Source organism: Citrus sinensis, chromosome 4 (genome assembly GCF_022201045.2).
Source record: "Citrus sinensis cultivar Valencia sweet orange chromosome 4, DVS_A1.0, whole genome shotgun sequence".
NCBI classification, from domain to species: Eukaryota; Viridiplantae; Streptophyta; class Magnoliopsida; order Sapindales; family Rutaceae; genus Citrus; species Citrus sinensis.
Genome location: NC_068559.1, coordinates 7245142 through 7262150, shown reverse-complemented (window position 1 = coordinate 7262150; position 17009 = coordinate 7245142). Strand labels below are relative to the sequence as shown.

The window sequence follows — 17009 nt, the reverse complement described above, 5'->3', positions numbered from 1 at the left end:
AAATTGTGTGGCACAGCTCAATTCGGATTAAAATTCGGATGTTCGTGCGTGAGCATTATTATGCAGTTCAGAGTAGTACTTCGTTGGCAAATAGCAGAATTTTTAAGAAAATATTCAATGAAGAAGAAATAGAAAAGATTTGAATTCAAGCTTTGACTTATTACTTGGATATGTCCACAGTCAATGAACTCGTGAGCCTCAACGAACCGTACAACGCTCTTTTCGTTATATGTGCGGATCTGAAATATTAAAAATTTACAAAACAAATACATAAGTAAATAAATAAATCATGCAGATAGTATTAAAAATTTATGATGTAATAAATTTAATTCAAATAATATTTATTTATTCATGTGAACCTTTAAGAGGTGATGAGTACTTTCGTGATTGGACAAGCATTTTTCGCATATACTGGTGCAACAATTCAAACAATATATGTTCCTTTGTCTAACTGCCGTTCCGTGATTGCAATATTGAAAGCTTCTCTCTTGGAAAAGAGTCAAAAGACCTTGGAGCCACTGTGGTTGATTCCCGGCCTGAAAACACGATTGAATACAATTGATGTTATTAACTAATTAAAAAAAGTAACAACGATTTCGAGTCCTAATGAACCAACGAAGTTGGATTCAATATGCTAATCACCCTTTATACGAGATTATTAAAAGTTCAACGCAACTATATGATAAAAGCTAAATCTTAATTCTAAATCAAAAGGTGAAAATTAAAGAAAAGACCGACCATAATTGTCTATTGATGCTGGAGAGTGTATATTTTTCTTTGAGAGAGAGGGGAGTGTTGGTAAAGAGAATTACACAAGAGTCAAAGAGAATTGAGCTTTTTATATATGTGTGTATCGTATTTGTGTCGTATTGCTGTCCGAAAAATTCTAGCACTGTTTAGTTAATTAATGTAATAGGTTTCGTCAACATAAAAAAAAAAAAAAATTAGCACGCGGGAAGATTAATTTCTATTTTAGCAACGATAATAGGAAACGTTTGTGTCTTATTTGGGTTGTGTTTGTGTTTTAATTAACGCAAAAACTATTTTGTTGCCTACTCTAGAGTTAGATCAGGAAACTTAACAAAGAATAAACGTGGAAAAAATAAATTGTAATGAGTTAATGGGAAACAGAAGGTACATGCGCAAGCTGATTCGGATTAATTTTAATGGGAAACAAAAGATACATCCACAAGTTGATTTGGATTAATTAATTTTCAACATCTGTAATCAATTATAGGGTGAGGTCGCTTGAACCTACTAAATCTCTCTTTATACCTGAACAAAAATTATATTTATTTTTAAATTTTTAAATTTCAAAATGTTAGAATTACTCTTCATTTTTTTTAACAGGTGTATATTTTCTCTCTGCCATAACATCCTGTAAACTAAATTCTCACGTATACTCTAACATGGATTTTGATTCTTAATCTTTCGTATTAGATCATGATTGCATTATTAATAAACCCTTACTGCATTTCTTGTATTATTGAAGTAAAAATATCATGGAGCTCAACCATATGCATATCTCCGCTGGGCAACCAAAGTCTTTTAGGCAGGGCTTACAATTCATGTCACTATAATCCATGTTCTTCAATATGGACGAAGGATGCCGAGGTCATTGGAATCATGATTTTCATTTTCAAAGATTTTAGGAAAAAAAATTAATGACTTTGATGTCTTGTAAATTTCGTTTGAAGTTTATATTTGGATAGTAAGTTTTGTTTTGTTTTTAATTGTTGATGGCATGTAGAAAATCTGAATTTATCAATTTTTGACAGACAAACATTACCATTCACTTACAATTGAACATTGAGAGAAGAAAAAATGCGAAGCCCTGGGTGCGAAACTGAGACAAAAAGCGAAAGAGAAAACAGGGTACAATAGGTAATTCCATAAAAAAAAACTTTAATAATAAGAAATTTAAATAAAAAATAGGTGTATAAATAAAATTGGTGGGTTTTAGTACTCTCACCCTTATCATGTGTCTTTTGAAGCGAGTGGAATTCATGCTTTTTAATTTGTTGAAATGATTGTTCAATTTCGTGTGTTCAAATTGGAGATATAAAGTTCTCGTGATTGTAATGAAATTTGCAGCGATTGATTCTAACTTCAGTTATCAAATCCAAGATGTGATTTAAAAAAGAAAATTACAATTCTCTCTGCAACCTAAGCAATACCACCCAAATCCGATCCGATCCGTTCTTAACCCGATTTTTTGATCCGATCCGATCCGAACCGAACATATTCGGATCGGATCACATATTCGGGTTGAGTTCGGATGACATTTTTCTCAATCCGACCAACCCGAAATCCGATCGGGTTGACCCGAACCCGATCCGAATCCGATTTTGCCCACTCCTACCTTAAGGTTTCAACAAGAGATAACAAGATCACTTTTTGACCATAGTACTTGGCTCTATTAATCCCAAAAATTGACTAAATGTTTTATAAAAATAGAAATGCAATATTAAGATAATGTAATAATACATATATTTTAAAATAATTTCAACATTAAAAAATTGTTTAATATTTTAAATCTATTAGACATATTTTATTATATTAAATTAAATTTTATAACAAATAGAAACATTATTGTCTATTAAAATAAGCATATAATAAATTAAATTTTTTAATATTATAAAAAATAATTTTAATATTATTAATACATGAGACATATTTTATTAATTGTGAAATTTATTTAAACCAAATATTTATTTAAAATCTTTATGCTAAATACAAATGTATTATTCAAAAAACATAAATATTACATTTTAAAATTATTTTAAATATTAAAATTGTCAATATCACTAGTCTGCTAGATAGTTTAAATTATTTGTATTATACTTTTTGTACTCATTAAACATTTTAAGCTATTTTTTATTTACTATATTTCAATGAGGTCCCTGAATGATGTAGTAAAAAACTTATGGCATCAATAATGTTTCAACTGTGTACCATTAGATTTAATTAACGGTAAACAATATTTGTATTAAAGAAAGAGACATATAAAAATTTTTAAACCTCCTATAAATTTATAATGTGATAACTTTTTTGAACATAAATGTTTCAAAATATATCATCTAATAGTTATCTAACAAAAATCAAATAAATTGTAATTATAAAACTTATATATGGTGTAACACTAATAAATGACACAACTAAGTACGTATATTTCAGTGAATGTCATAAATTGCATCAATAAGCTCATGGATGAAATTGTTTGTAATCTAAAATTACTAGATCACCCATGTTTTAATAAAAGTTACATTGCATATTAAAATACGCGCTATATACTACTATAGACCATTATATAATTGATCAACAAGTATAGATTATTTTTAACACCCATTTAGTACATGATAATTTCATTGCGGGTTGGAACACTATCATCTGATTTTTTTTTCCTAATATACCTCCTTTTCTTTTCATTTTTCTCAAATAAAAATAATTTATTTTTTCCAATTTTTTAAAAGAAAAGGAAAATAAGAAGAGTTTTAATTTTTTTTCTAAATGGAATTGATGAGTGGTATAGAGGACAAGTGCTGTAATCAATGGAGTTTTGGTGAAGAGTAGCCTTCAAATATCATAATTGACGAAGGAAATTATACCCCTAAAATTGGGTTTACGGGATTTTGAACACCTGCTCTCACACAGTGTAAAAGCAAGTGTTCGCCAATTAGGCCAAAGAACTATTTACTTTAATTAAGGAGAAAGAAAAATGTTAAATAAACTAAATATTGTAAGATGGTTTCATGGGGTGAGGAAGGAACTTTCTAGATGTCATAACTTGGGCTATAGGTACCCCTTTTGGCCATATAATATAATTTCAAAGTTTGCGATGAGATGAACCAAATCTAAGACCGTGTTTATGCCATTCTGCCACATGATCGTGCCAAAATTCTATTTCTTTCCTTTCTATTTTATAATATTAAGTTATTTTTTTGTTTCTCTAGTTAATTTCAGGAGTTTTATCTTTTTTTTTTTAAATATCAAATTTAGATGCCATTTTTTTTTGTTTTTCTTATTTGCAATAGGAGAATTTTACTATAAAATGTGCCTATTTTGATAAATTTACAATATTTATGGTTAGTATAAATCCGGCCCAACCGTTTTGGGGATATACTATACCATTACGAATCTTGCGACAATACAAACCAACCCACATTGTCTAGCTAGAAATTTAGTTTCTTTCCTAGTCATTTTATAATTTTAAGTTATTTTCCTATTTTTCTTGTTACTTTTAAGATTTTTATCTTTTTTTTTTCTAGATTTTAGATTTGGGCGCCACTTGTTTTGTTTTCCTTATTTAGATTAAGAGAATTATATTATAAACTAATATGTTAGATTTGCCTACTTTGGTAAATTTCCAATAATTAGGGTTAGTGATAATTTTATGAAATGAGACTTATCATGACATTTGTAGACTTAAACTAATATTACTTACAGAGTGAATGATTTGTTTTTATTGCATTTTTAGTTACATTTTTGCACAAGTATCTATTTAAGTTTAATTTTAATAAATTGATTGTGTTTTAGATCACTTTGTGCTCTGAATATGAGTATAATTATAGATGACCAAAAAGCTCAAACTTTATTTATAGGATGCATCAGAAGACTTGCATAAATAACAAAAAACTTGTCTGCAGATGAACTAAAAGAAGTCTAAATCAGAGAAAATGTTGTAGCAATTGTTGTAGCAATCCAGAAGCAAATTACAAGCAAGACTACTTGCGTGTTAATTGACAAAGTGGCGACAGGCGACACAAAATGATATGCGATCCAAGGTTTCCAAAAAAGAGACACATGGTCACATGCTTTTGGTTGTCCTAATTCCAAGATATAAAAAGCGTACATGTGAAAGAAACAAGGTGGCCGTCACACAAAGAAAAAACAGAGAGAAAAAGAAAAATAAGAGAACAAGAGAGAGTTGAGGGTTGCAGCAAGAGATTTCTGAGAAAAAGAAAGAGAGGTCGCAAAAACCTAAGAGATGGACGTCTTATATTAGCATAACTCAATTCCTCATCTTTATTTGCTTGTTTTCATCTCTCTATGAGAATGTATCTGATGGCAAAAACGAGTATTATTACTGTTTTATCGCTATCATGAACTAAACTTTGATGTAGTTGGGTGAAAGCAAGGTTAATGATTATTTGACTTATATATGCGTGTTGCTGCTGCATCATTTTGTCTTAATTTTACTTATTGCAAATCTCTATTTCAGTTGACCACCCATTTAATGGATACTAGCTAAGGAGAAGCCTAAAAATGATCTGACTGAGTGGAACAAATTAAGACAATACATGGTTTTAGTTTGAGTTTCCCAAGTTGAGTTAATCTCGATTTAAATATGGTCATACTTAATCTAAGATTAGTGAAGAACAAGACATAGGGATTTACCTTGTAGAGCAATTGAATTTTAGAACATATAATACTATATCTAATGTTAGCATCGCAACTGGTCACTGTTACGTTGCATATAGATATAAGATATCCAACATGCGACAGCTGAGGATGCATGAGGGATTCTGTCCAGTGCTTTAACATGTGTCATAGCAACAATACTGTAATTGAAAAACAATCAATAGATTGAATTGAATGAGTTTAAGCACTTAACTATTTCTTTCATATTGAGTATATCTTTGTGTTTACCATGAGATTTTTTCCTTATTGCATTCTATTTATTTTATTTTTAATTTTGTTAGGTCATTAATTTCATTCATGATTTTATTTTAATTAGATTGAATTTGTATTGTTAAGATTGCTGTAGCAAGTACTATAATATTAATCCTTATAGAGACAATCTGGATACTCATTATTATATTACTTGTTGTGTACACTTACACATTGACACCTATAGCAATACATATCAACAAATTTTTGACATTGTTTCCGAGAATTGAATGCTTATTGTGATTTGTGAAGTCAATTTTAGTTGGTGCCAATTTTAGTTTTTTTTATAATTTGTTTACTGTGTTGACAGAAGTGCTCTAGCAACCCTTGTATGCGTAGGTACAAATATGTTGAATTCTAGTTTGATTTAGAAATTTAAAGAACTGCAAGGAGATTGAGAAAAGATCATAGAAATTTAAGATATGTTGCAGACATAGATGATTTGTAAGGTATAAGGAACTTGAACCCTCGATGAGAAATAGAACCCGTCAATGCACATGGAGGTAAAGAAGGTCAAAATGGACAAAATATTTATGGGCAACTAGAGAACAGTAATATTATCTACATGGCAAATGATAGAGATAGAGTCATTAGAGATTATGCCTTGTTGGCCCCTCAAGCCATAAATCCTGGAATAGTTAGACCTAAAGTGCAAGCTGCTAATTTTGAGCGTAAACTAGTGATGTTTATACACTTCAAACAATGCGGCAATTCAATCGACTGCCATCAGAAGATCATCGCCTTCACTTTAAACTATTTCTAGAAGTAAGTGATGCTTTCAAGATTGCTGGAGTATCGCAGAAAGCATTAAGATTCATACTCTTCCCATTTTCTCTAAGGGATCGAACAAGAGTATGGTTGAACTCTCTACCGCCTAATTTCATTATTATATGGAATGACTTGGCGGATAAATTTTTAATAAAGTGCTTCCCACTTGCCATGAATGCAAAATTGAGAAATGAGATCACAAAATTTTCCATCAACTTGAAGATGAAAGTTTGTATGATGCATGAGAAAGATTCATGGAGTTACTCAAGAGATGTCCTCATAATGATATTCCTTATTATATACAGTTAGAAACTTTCTACAATGGTCTCAACCCAAGTACTTAGATTGATGATGGATGCTTCGGTAAATGGGACCTTGTTATCTAAGTCTTATAATGAGGCTTATGAAATTTTGGAAAGAATAGCTAATAACAACCATCGGTGGGCAGGAGTCCACAATGTAGATGCCTTGACAGTATTATCAGCTCAAGTAACCTCATTATCAAATATAGTGAAGACTATTGTTGAGTGTAAGAAAATGCATATTTATAAAGGAGAAAACCATCATTTTACATTTCAAGTCTTACTAACAACCTTTACTTTTATGTATTTAACCTTCTTGTGATTTGATTACATGTGTTTTATTTTAATTAAGTATTTTATGTATTTTAGGGGCATTATAGTCATTTCATAATAAAGGAGAGATCAGACGGCAAAACGGACATCACTTTTGAACTCAGGACGGTCGAAAACCTTAGGAGGAGCATAAAAGGAAAAATGATACTATTCACATGTACGGTACTATTCACGTGTACGGTACTGTCTACGTTACTGTTCACGACACTGTTTACATAGACGGATCGATGACGTGGCATTGACCGATGATGTGGCATTGACTGATGAGGTGTCACGATCCTGTTGGGCTAAAATTCTTATGTACTGTTGATGGTGACGTGGCAGCATATCAGTGGAAGAAAAATCTTGCGTACGGTACATGCATCACACAAGATTATTTTCAACCAAACCGCATTACTATTCATCCAGGTCAAACTGTGTTACTGTTCATCCACGTGGTCAAACCGCGTACTGTTGACTGATGACGTGGCGCAATCTTGAGCGTCCAAACTGTTTTTAATTCGATGGCCATGATTTACTCCATGTATCTATAAAAAGGGGGCCTCCCCCCCTAATTTGATATCTCTGAATCTATTTTTGGGATCCATTTTCTGTAATTCCTTCTCAATCTTGTATTTTCTTCGTATTTTAATAAATTCTCATTTTGCCCCTAGTTCAATTATGAGTAGCTAATTTTCTTTCAAGCTTGGGTTGAAGGTGAAGTCTCAACATGTGTCATGGGCTTAATTTGGTAAATTTATTTTCTCTTCCCCTCTAGTTTTTATGGATGTTTTGACTTCTCGTCGACAAATAATACTAATCTTGTCTAGTACCGCCTTGGTTTCACCGGTCCTCTAGTACAAGGTTATTATTATTTGGCACGATAAGCCCTTAGCATCATATTGATTAGAGCATGGTTCATGAGGTGTGGATTCCCCCCTCATGATTTAATTGGCATTAATACGGATTATTTAGCCCATGATGCATGTTGATACGGATCCAGATACCCAAGTACGTCATTTCAATAGATTTCGTTTCAATTTATTCTCGCCATTGCAATTCCAATTTTAGAATTTATTATCGCCATCTCAATTCTAATTTTAGGATAATTTAAATCACTTCCACCACAATTTCAACCACCCATTTGCAAAATTAATTCTACATATAATTAAAATCCACCTCCTCGTGGGGTCGACACTCATCACCATTGATCTATACTACAATAGATTCGTGCGCTTGCGAGTATATTAAAATTTGCACAACAAGTTTTTGGCGCCGTTGCCGGGGAGGTAAGTAATTTTAATTCATAGAATTAATTTTTGTGAATAATTTCTTTTATTTCTTTTCTTGTTTTTTTTAATTAAAAAAAAAGAAAAAAAGTGAATCTACATTTAAAGGTTAGTATTTCTTTTCTTTTTCTCTTCTTTAAAATTCTGTGATTTAATTTTCAATTTATTTTTCTTTGTCATTTTTTTTATTTTATTAATTTAATTTTTAGTTAATTTATTTCACGTATTTATTTTTGTGTATTTTTATAGAAATGTTGTAATAGCGCAATAAGGTTGTATTGTAATTTCTCCCTCTTCTTTATTTTTATTTGTTTTGTTCCCATCTTTATTTTTATTTTATTTGTTTTGCATGCATAGTCGTAGGTCATTATTACCTAATCTTGAACCTATAGACCTTGAATTAGAAAAAACACTTTGCACACACAGGCACATTAAAAATAAATTTAGAATGGATTTACAAGCACCACAGGAGAGGCAATTTAAGGATTATTTCAGTCCTTTAGCCAATTTGAGCACATCATGCATAAGATACCCAAATGTAGCTGCTAGGAGTTTTGAATTAAAACCTAGTGTGCTAAATTGTCTCCCAACATTCTATGGCCTAGAAAATGAGGACCCATATAATCAACTGAATGACTTTCATACTATTTGTCAAACATTTAAATATGAGAATTTTTCAGACGATGATGTTAAACTCAGATTATTCCCATTTTCTTTAAAAGATAAAGCTCGTTCATGGCTTAATACATTGTCTGCTAATAGTATTGCATCATGGGAACAAATGGTAAAAAAATTTTTGAATAAATATTTTCCAGTGCATAAAACCAATGCTATTCGCAGGGAAATCTCAGAGTTTACTCAGAGAGAAGACGAGCAGTTTTTCGAAACATGGGAGTGATTCAATGGGCTACTCTTGAAATGTCCACATCATGGGTATGAGAAATGGCACCAATGCCAATACTTTTTGGAGGGATTATTGCCGAATGTGCAAGAATGGCTAATGGCAACAAGTGGAGGAGAGCTAATGTCAAAAAGTGCATCAGAGATTTGGGAATTCTTTCAGCGACAAGCGGATAATTCCCAACAACATAGTTGATCACTCTGGAATACTAGAAGAATTAAGGGAGTAAATGAGGTTCAAATTGGCGAGTCAACTTCGGGAATCAAAGAAGTCAAGGAGATGGTTGAAGGTCTTGCTCGACAAATAGCATCGTTATCGACTGCTAAATCAATAGAACCACATGACCATAACTCATACTCAGATCAAGCCAATGCCATAGGTGTAATGAGAAAGCCATCAAATTACAACCCATACTCCAACACATATAACCCTGGATGGAGAGATCACCCCAATTTTTCATGGTCTCAAGGATTCCAACAGAACGGACCAGCAGCTCCAGCTCCACCAATTCCACAAAATCCTCAAGCCTCTCAGCCCCCATTTAGACCATACAATCAAAACCAGAACTACTCACAACCCAGACCATGGGAGGATGCATTCCAGAATTTCAAGAATGTTACTCACTCCACGATTGAGCAACAGAACCGCACCATTGATGGACTACAAAATGAGTTGAGAGCAGGCTTCAACTCACAAGCTCAATCAGTGTCAAGCCTCGAGAAGATGGTAGGACAACTTGTTTCTTCAGTTCAGACCTTGACAATGACTGTTGAGAAAGGTAAGTTTCCAAGTCAACCAGTGCCTAATCCTAAAGGAGTGCATGAAGCAAGTACCAGTTCACCAAAGCAGCACGGAGAGGTCAAAGCAGTAATGACCTTGCGAAAAGGCAAATAAGTCGACAACAAAGTGGAGATGCCGGTGATAAAAGAAAATCAAATTGTACCTGTGAATATTAAGGACTCATCACCGGAGGAGAGAGAAGAAACCAACCCACGAGAATATGTTCCCAAGGCTCAATTTCCTCAGAGGTTAGCTAAAAGAAAAAAGGGAAAATCCACAGGTGAGATTCTTGAAATCTTCAAACAGGTAAGCGTTAACATCCCTTTGCTTGATGCTATTAAACAAGTTCCATCTTATGCCAAGTTTCTTAAAGACCTTTGTACTAAAAAGAGAAATATGCATGTTCAAAAGAAGGCATTTTTAACAGAAAACGTTAGTTCTATACTCCAACATAAAATTCCTTTAAAATGCAAAGACCCAGCCTCCCCCACTATCTCATGTAGTATAGGAAACCACACAATTGAGAATGCTTTGTTGGATTTAGGAGCTAGTGTAAATCTGTTGCCTTATTTAGTATTCGTGAAACTTGGACTGGGAGAATTACACCCAACTCCAGTAGTGTTACAGCTTGCAAATCGGTCCACGAAAATACCTCGTGGTATTTTGGAGAACGTGCTTATCCAGGTAGACAAGTTTTATTTTCCTGTTGATTTCATTGTAATTGACACTCAACCAATACAGGATTCAAGGAAGCACATTCCCATTATCCTAGGCCGACCTTTCTTGGCAACTGCAGATGCTCACATTCAATGCAGGACTGAAAATATGCAGTTGTCCTTCGGCAACATGACTATGGAGCTGAACATCTTCAACATTGCCAAACAACCTCACAATGCAGATGATTGAATTGTTGATGTGGATTTAATTGAAACAATAGTTGATAACACTTTTCTTTCAAACATTAGTGATGATCCTTTACAAACATGTTTAACTCACTTTGGTTTGGATTTTGATATTGACAGATCGGTCGATGAGGTCAACGCCCTACTTGACTCAGCACCATCCATGGACACCAATAAATGGAAGTCAATAGTTGAACAACTAGCACCATCAGAGAAGAAACTCATCCCATCATCAGAATCACCACCGAAACTCGAGCTCAAACCATTACCCAACACTCTGGAATATGCATTTTTGGGAGAAGAAAGTACTTTGCCGGTAATCATCTCATCATCCCTAAATGACGAACAAAAAGGTAAGTTGTTGGATGTTTTAAAAGAGCACAAAGGAGCATTAGGATGGATCATAGCAGACATTAAAGGTTTAAACCCAGTAGACTGCATCCATTACATTCACCTTGATGAAAATGCTAAAACTACTAGGGAGATGCAATGTCGGTTAAATCCTAACATGAAAGAAGTTGTTAGAACTGAAGTCCTTAAACTATTAGATGCAAGTATCATTTATCCAATTTCTGATAGTTCATGGGTCAGTCCTGTGCAAGTTGTCCCCAAAAAGTCAGGAGTCACAGTAGTTACGAATGCTGATAATGAATTGATACCCACTAGAGTAACTACAGGATGACGTGTATGCATTGATTATAGAAAGTTGAATTCTGTCACACGTAAAGACCATTTTCCTTTACCATTTATTGATCAAATGCTTGATAGATTAGCAGGCCATGAATTTTATTGCTTTCTAGATGGCTACTCAGGATATAATCAGATTCCCATAGCACCAAAAGATCAGGAGAAAACTACTTTCACTTGCCCTTTTGGCACATTTGCATATAGGAGAATGCCATTTGGATTATGTAATGCACATGCTACATTTCAACGATGCATGTTGAGCATTTTTTCTGATATGGTTGAACGATTCCTTGAAGTCTTTATGGATGACTTTTCTGTCTTTGGTGATTCGTTTGATCAATGTTTACATCATCTAACACTAGTTCTGTAGAGATGTATCGAGAAGAACTTGGTCTTAAATTGGGAGAAATGTCATTTTATGGTAAAACAAGGTATTGTTCTCAGTCACATCATTTCGAGCAAAGGTATTGAGGTTGACAAAGCCAAGGTGGATCTCATTTCTAATCTTCCTCCACCCAAAACAGTCAGAGAAGTAAGATCTTTCCTTGGGCATGCTGGTTTCTATAGACGTTTCATTAAAGATTTTAGCAAAGTTTCTAGACCCTTATGCAATCTACTTGCTAAGGATGTACCTTTTATCTTTACTGATTCATGTCTTATGGCGTTTGAAAAACTAAAGTAATTGTTGACATCATCACCCATCATTCAGGCCCCGAACTGGAGCTTACCATTTGAACTCATGTGTGATGCATCTGATTATGCAGTAAGAGCAGTATTAGGACAAAGAGTTGATCGAATTCCCCATGTTATTTATTATGCTAATATGACATTGAATGATGCACAGTTGAACTATTCAACTACTGAAAAAGAAATGCTAACAGTAGTGTTTGCATTGGAAAAATTTCGATCTTATCTCATTGGTTGTAAAATAATTGTGTTCACAGATCATGCTGCTCTTAAATATCTTCTCACAAAGAAAGATGCAAAAGCTAGACTAATTCGTTGGGTGTTACTTTTGCAGGAATTTGACTTGGAATTCAAAGATAAGAAAGGGACAGAAAATGTTGTGGCAGATCACCTCTCTCAGCTCCATTTTGACACAATTACAGAGCCATTAATATTGAATGAGTCATTTCCAGATGAACAATTAATGAGTGTGGAAGTATTACCTTGGTATGCTGATATAGTTAATTATCTTGTTACAAGTAAACTTCCAGAGCATTGGACCAAGTAAGACAAGGCTAAATTCTTTGCAGAGATAAAGAATTTCTTTTGGGATGACCCGTATTTGTTCAAGTATTGTGCAGACCAAATTGTTAGACGATGTGTCCCAGAAAATGAAATTCATAATATTCTTTCATTCTACCATGAACAAGCTTGTGGAGGCAATTTCAGTGCTAAGAAAACAGCAACTAAAGTTTTACAATGTGGTTTCTATTGGCCAACTATATTTCGAGACGCTTACACTTTCTGTTCTTCATGTGATAGGTGTCAACGAATGGGGAGCATTACATGAAGGAACATGATGCCACTAAATCCAATTTTAGTGGTTGAGATTTTTTATGTATGGGGTATGGACTTCATGGGACCCTTTCCCCCTTTTTTTGGCCATCAATACATATTGGTTGTTGTTGACTACGTATCGAAATGGGTAGAAGCAATTCCATGTAGGACCAATGATCACAAGGTGGTGATAGCATTTTTGAAAAGCAATATTATCTCACGCTTTGGATTCCCTCGAGGAATAATCAGTGATGGTGGTGCCCACTTTTGTAACAAAGCATTCAAAGTTCTTTTGACAAAGTATTCAATCACACACAAAGTACCGACTCCGTATCATTCGCAAACCAGTGGCCAAGTTAAGATATCCAATCGAGAAATAAAGCACATATTAGAAAAAACGGTGAGGCCAGACAGGAAAGATTGGTCATTAAGACTTGATGATGCATTATGGGCATATAGAACGGCTTTCAAGATCCCGATTGGGATGTCACCCTACAGGCTAGTGTATGGAAAAGCTTGCCACCTACCTGTGGAACTCGAGCATCGTGCATATTGGGCCATCAAGAAATTTAATTTTGACATGCAGCAAGCCAGCTCAGAAAGAAGATTACAGTTGGCAGAACTTGAAGAAATTCGCAATGATGCATACGAAAATGCCAAGATTTACAAGCAACGAATGAAAGTCTTCCATGATAAGCAAATTATGAGAAAATCGTTCACTCCAGGTCAGAAAGTGCTTTTATTCAATTCTCGCTTGCACCTATTCCCAGGTAAGTTACGCTCTTGTTGGTCTTGCCCATTTATTGTTCATACTGTTTTTCCACATGGGGCAGCTGAAATTAAGGACCCAAAGAACGGTGTCACGTTTAAAGTTAATGGTCAAAGATTAAAGCCATATTTAGAATACCAACCACATGGAGAAGACATCGAAATAAATTTGAGTGACCCACCAAATTTGAATTGATTTTTTTTTTTCGGTGATTTGATTTTTTTCTTTCTTTCTTTATATTATTCTTTTGCTAATTGAAATTATTTTTGCATAAGTGTGTTTGTTTAACTATTAAGTTTTCTCTTATCATTTTTTATCATGAGTACCTTACTTAGACCGTTCCTCCTGAACATTCTTAAACCACTTCAACGTGTCAAAACTCATCTCAAAAGGCAGATTTAATTTTGTAAAACACATCGTATTTGGGCTCTACAACCACCAGAGTTAGTAGCCTATGTTGAGGGTTTAGAAAGCCAACTCAAAGACATTGAGAGAAGTGTTTACGACATCCAGTTGGAGCTTGAGGTAAATTCAATAAGAGGACGATTTTAATTTTCTTTGTGTGTTTTAATTTGTTTTTCTGTTTGTGTGCTTTAGTTTGTTACCCCAGTGAAGTGGCGGATAACGGTACTCCGTGACAATCAAGTCGGTTACTTCAGTTTCCCATAATAACTGATATTCTGAGGCGAAGGTATGGACAGAAACGAGATTCTAGCGAAGCTTCACAAGCGATTCCCTTCACTTCCTCATAATGCCCTCCTTACGATCTATAAAGCTCGGTCCGAACGCATGCGATTACTCATGAGCAATAACATACCTGCTGATATCCGTTGGTTAATTGAGGCGAAAGTACGATTGGCAGGTGAGTTACCTCCAAAATTTATTGCATACATGCCTGGTTGTGGTAAAAAAACTTATGCAAGAAAACGACGAGCTCGAAGAATTTCTGTTGCTTGTCATAAGTGTGCCAGAATGAGTTGCAATAAAAATCCATGTTCTTTAGGAATGGTGTCTGATAACAGGGAAGATAAGATTCAATTCATTAGGGATGACTTGAATAAGGAGTCATTGGATGATATCCTTTTGTCTCTTGAAACGCATCCCAGTGGATATGTGCAAGGAGCGATTCTCCAATTATGGCCATTATTCCAGAAAGAGCATGCACGATATAGTCTCGGGAATCTGACTATAAATGACCCTATTTGCCAGTTTATAAGAAAACTGGATAGGACGCCTATCCTCGACCCATAGAGGGCGTTCAAGCCGTTTCTAGACGTAAAACCATAGGAAGATGTGAGCCACAGTCGCAACTACCTGTAAATATCCTTTCACTTTACTATTATTTTTTTTCACTATTGTTTTATTGTGTGTATTATTGTCTTTAATAATTTTATTACTGTTTGCTTTTTTCTTATTACTGTTTGTTTTTTTCTTATTACTGTTTGCTTTTTTCTTATTACTGTTTGCTTTTTTCTTTTTACTGTTTCCTTTTTGACTCGCGAGCCACGTGCTTTACGTGTTATTTGACACTGACATGTTACCTCATACACAACTGTGACCCACTGTCACCAAGACTCTTAAATGTGATTTTGTTTTTGTCAAGCACTCACAAGTTGTTTTTTGAGAAGTATCACAATGGCAGCTACTCCAAATAGACAATTCAAGAACATTTGTGTGCTTTCTGGATTTACCTATGGCAAACATAAAGAGTTTGTTAAGACAGCCATCGATCTTGGTTGAAGTATAGCAGAGAGAAAATTACACTTGGTGTATGGAGGAGGTAACCAAGGGTTATCAAAAATGGTCTCAGAAGCAGCTTTTGTTAGAGGAAGTCAAGTGTTAGGCATCATCCCCAGAGTCTTAAAACCATTGGGCAGTTCATCTGACTCATCAACTGGAGAAGAGTTAGTCGTCTCAGGTATGCAAGAAAGAATAACTGAAATGCTTAATCATGCTGATGCTTTTATTTTTCTTCCAGAAGATCTTGCAACACTAGAGGCACTTATCACACTAGCATCTTAGGTCCATCTGCACATCCACCAGAAACCCATCGGTTTGTTAAATGTCAATAACTTTTATGATGGCTTTATCATATTTCTTAAGCATGCAATAAAAAACTATTTCATTCCTTCTAATGTGAAAAAACTTTTTATTTGTGCTCATACTGCTAATGAGCTACTTGATCTGTTACAAGCTTATAAACCGGAGCCAGACCCCTAGACCTTTGTGTTGGAGCGCCCAAATAATGATGGTAACAGTAGCCGCAGTAAGAAGTATAAATTAGATTTAACTCTCCGCTTGTAAATATTTTTTTTTGTGTTGCACCACCCAGGTGATGTCTTCTAAACTCTACTTCTTTCCTTTCAAACATTGAGGACAATGTTTCGTTTTGGTTGGGGGGAGGGAATGATTGACAATTGTGGAAGTTTGGTTAAGTTTTTACTAATTTTTTGTTGTAGAAACTAACTATTGCTAATTTTTTGTGTTGAAGATGGCTGAATATGGAGGGCAGTGACTCTAGAAACACATCTTCATTGTTTAAAAAAAAATTAAAAAAAATTTCTTTTTCTTTATTAAGTTTTGATGTTTATTTTTCTTCTTCTTTTTTTCTCCTCTATAAATATACATTTTCCAACTTTTGAGTCGAAGATGGCTGAATATAGAGTGTAGTTCCTCTAGAAACGCATCTTCTTTAAAAAAAAAAAATCATTTTCGTTTTCTATCATTTTACGTGTAACTTTTCTAATTAGTTTTTATGCATCATTTTCACATTTCTGCATGCATATTTTCCTTTCATGCTTAGAATAGGTTGGGGGTAGAATGTTGTTTGAAAAAAAAAATTGTGTGATTTGTTTTAACATTGGATGACATGATTAATTTCAAATTTTAGTATTTGTATTATCTTTGGTCTTAAGCGATGTTACATTATGTTTGCTACTCTATATATTGATGTCGGAGACAAATATGAGTTGCTTGAAGGAATGAACATGTCATAATAAGTACCAAGTGAGTTTTTGAGCCTATCATTTTTCTTGGAGAGTAAATCTTTTGCCCATTCTTTATACAGCTTAACAGTTTATTATTGTATACACGATCTCTAGATTTCTTTTGAGTTAACCCTTAAAA

The 17009-nt window shown here is 34.0% G+C and overlaps 1 protein-coding gene and 2 non-coding genes across 4 annotated transcripts in view; all 3 read right to left on the bottom strand.

Moving 5' to 3' along the window:
* LOC112497074 (triosephosphate isomerase, cytosolic-like) overlaps nucleotides 1–17009 on the bottom strand; it is an 85807-nt gene that overhangs the window by 5961 nt on the left and 62837 nt on the right. The window lies entirely within an intron of this gene.
* Nucleotides 6619–6727, bottom strand: LOC112497001 (small nucleolar RNA R71). Its single transcript, XR_003063523.1, has one exon. It is a non-coding gene; the product is annotated as a small nucleolar RNA R71 (small nucleolar RNA).
* LOC127901980 (small nucleolar RNA R71) lies at nucleotides 9174–9277 on the bottom strand. The gene has a single exon (XR_008054385.1). It is a non-coding gene; the product is annotated as a small nucleolar RNA R71 (small nucleolar RNA).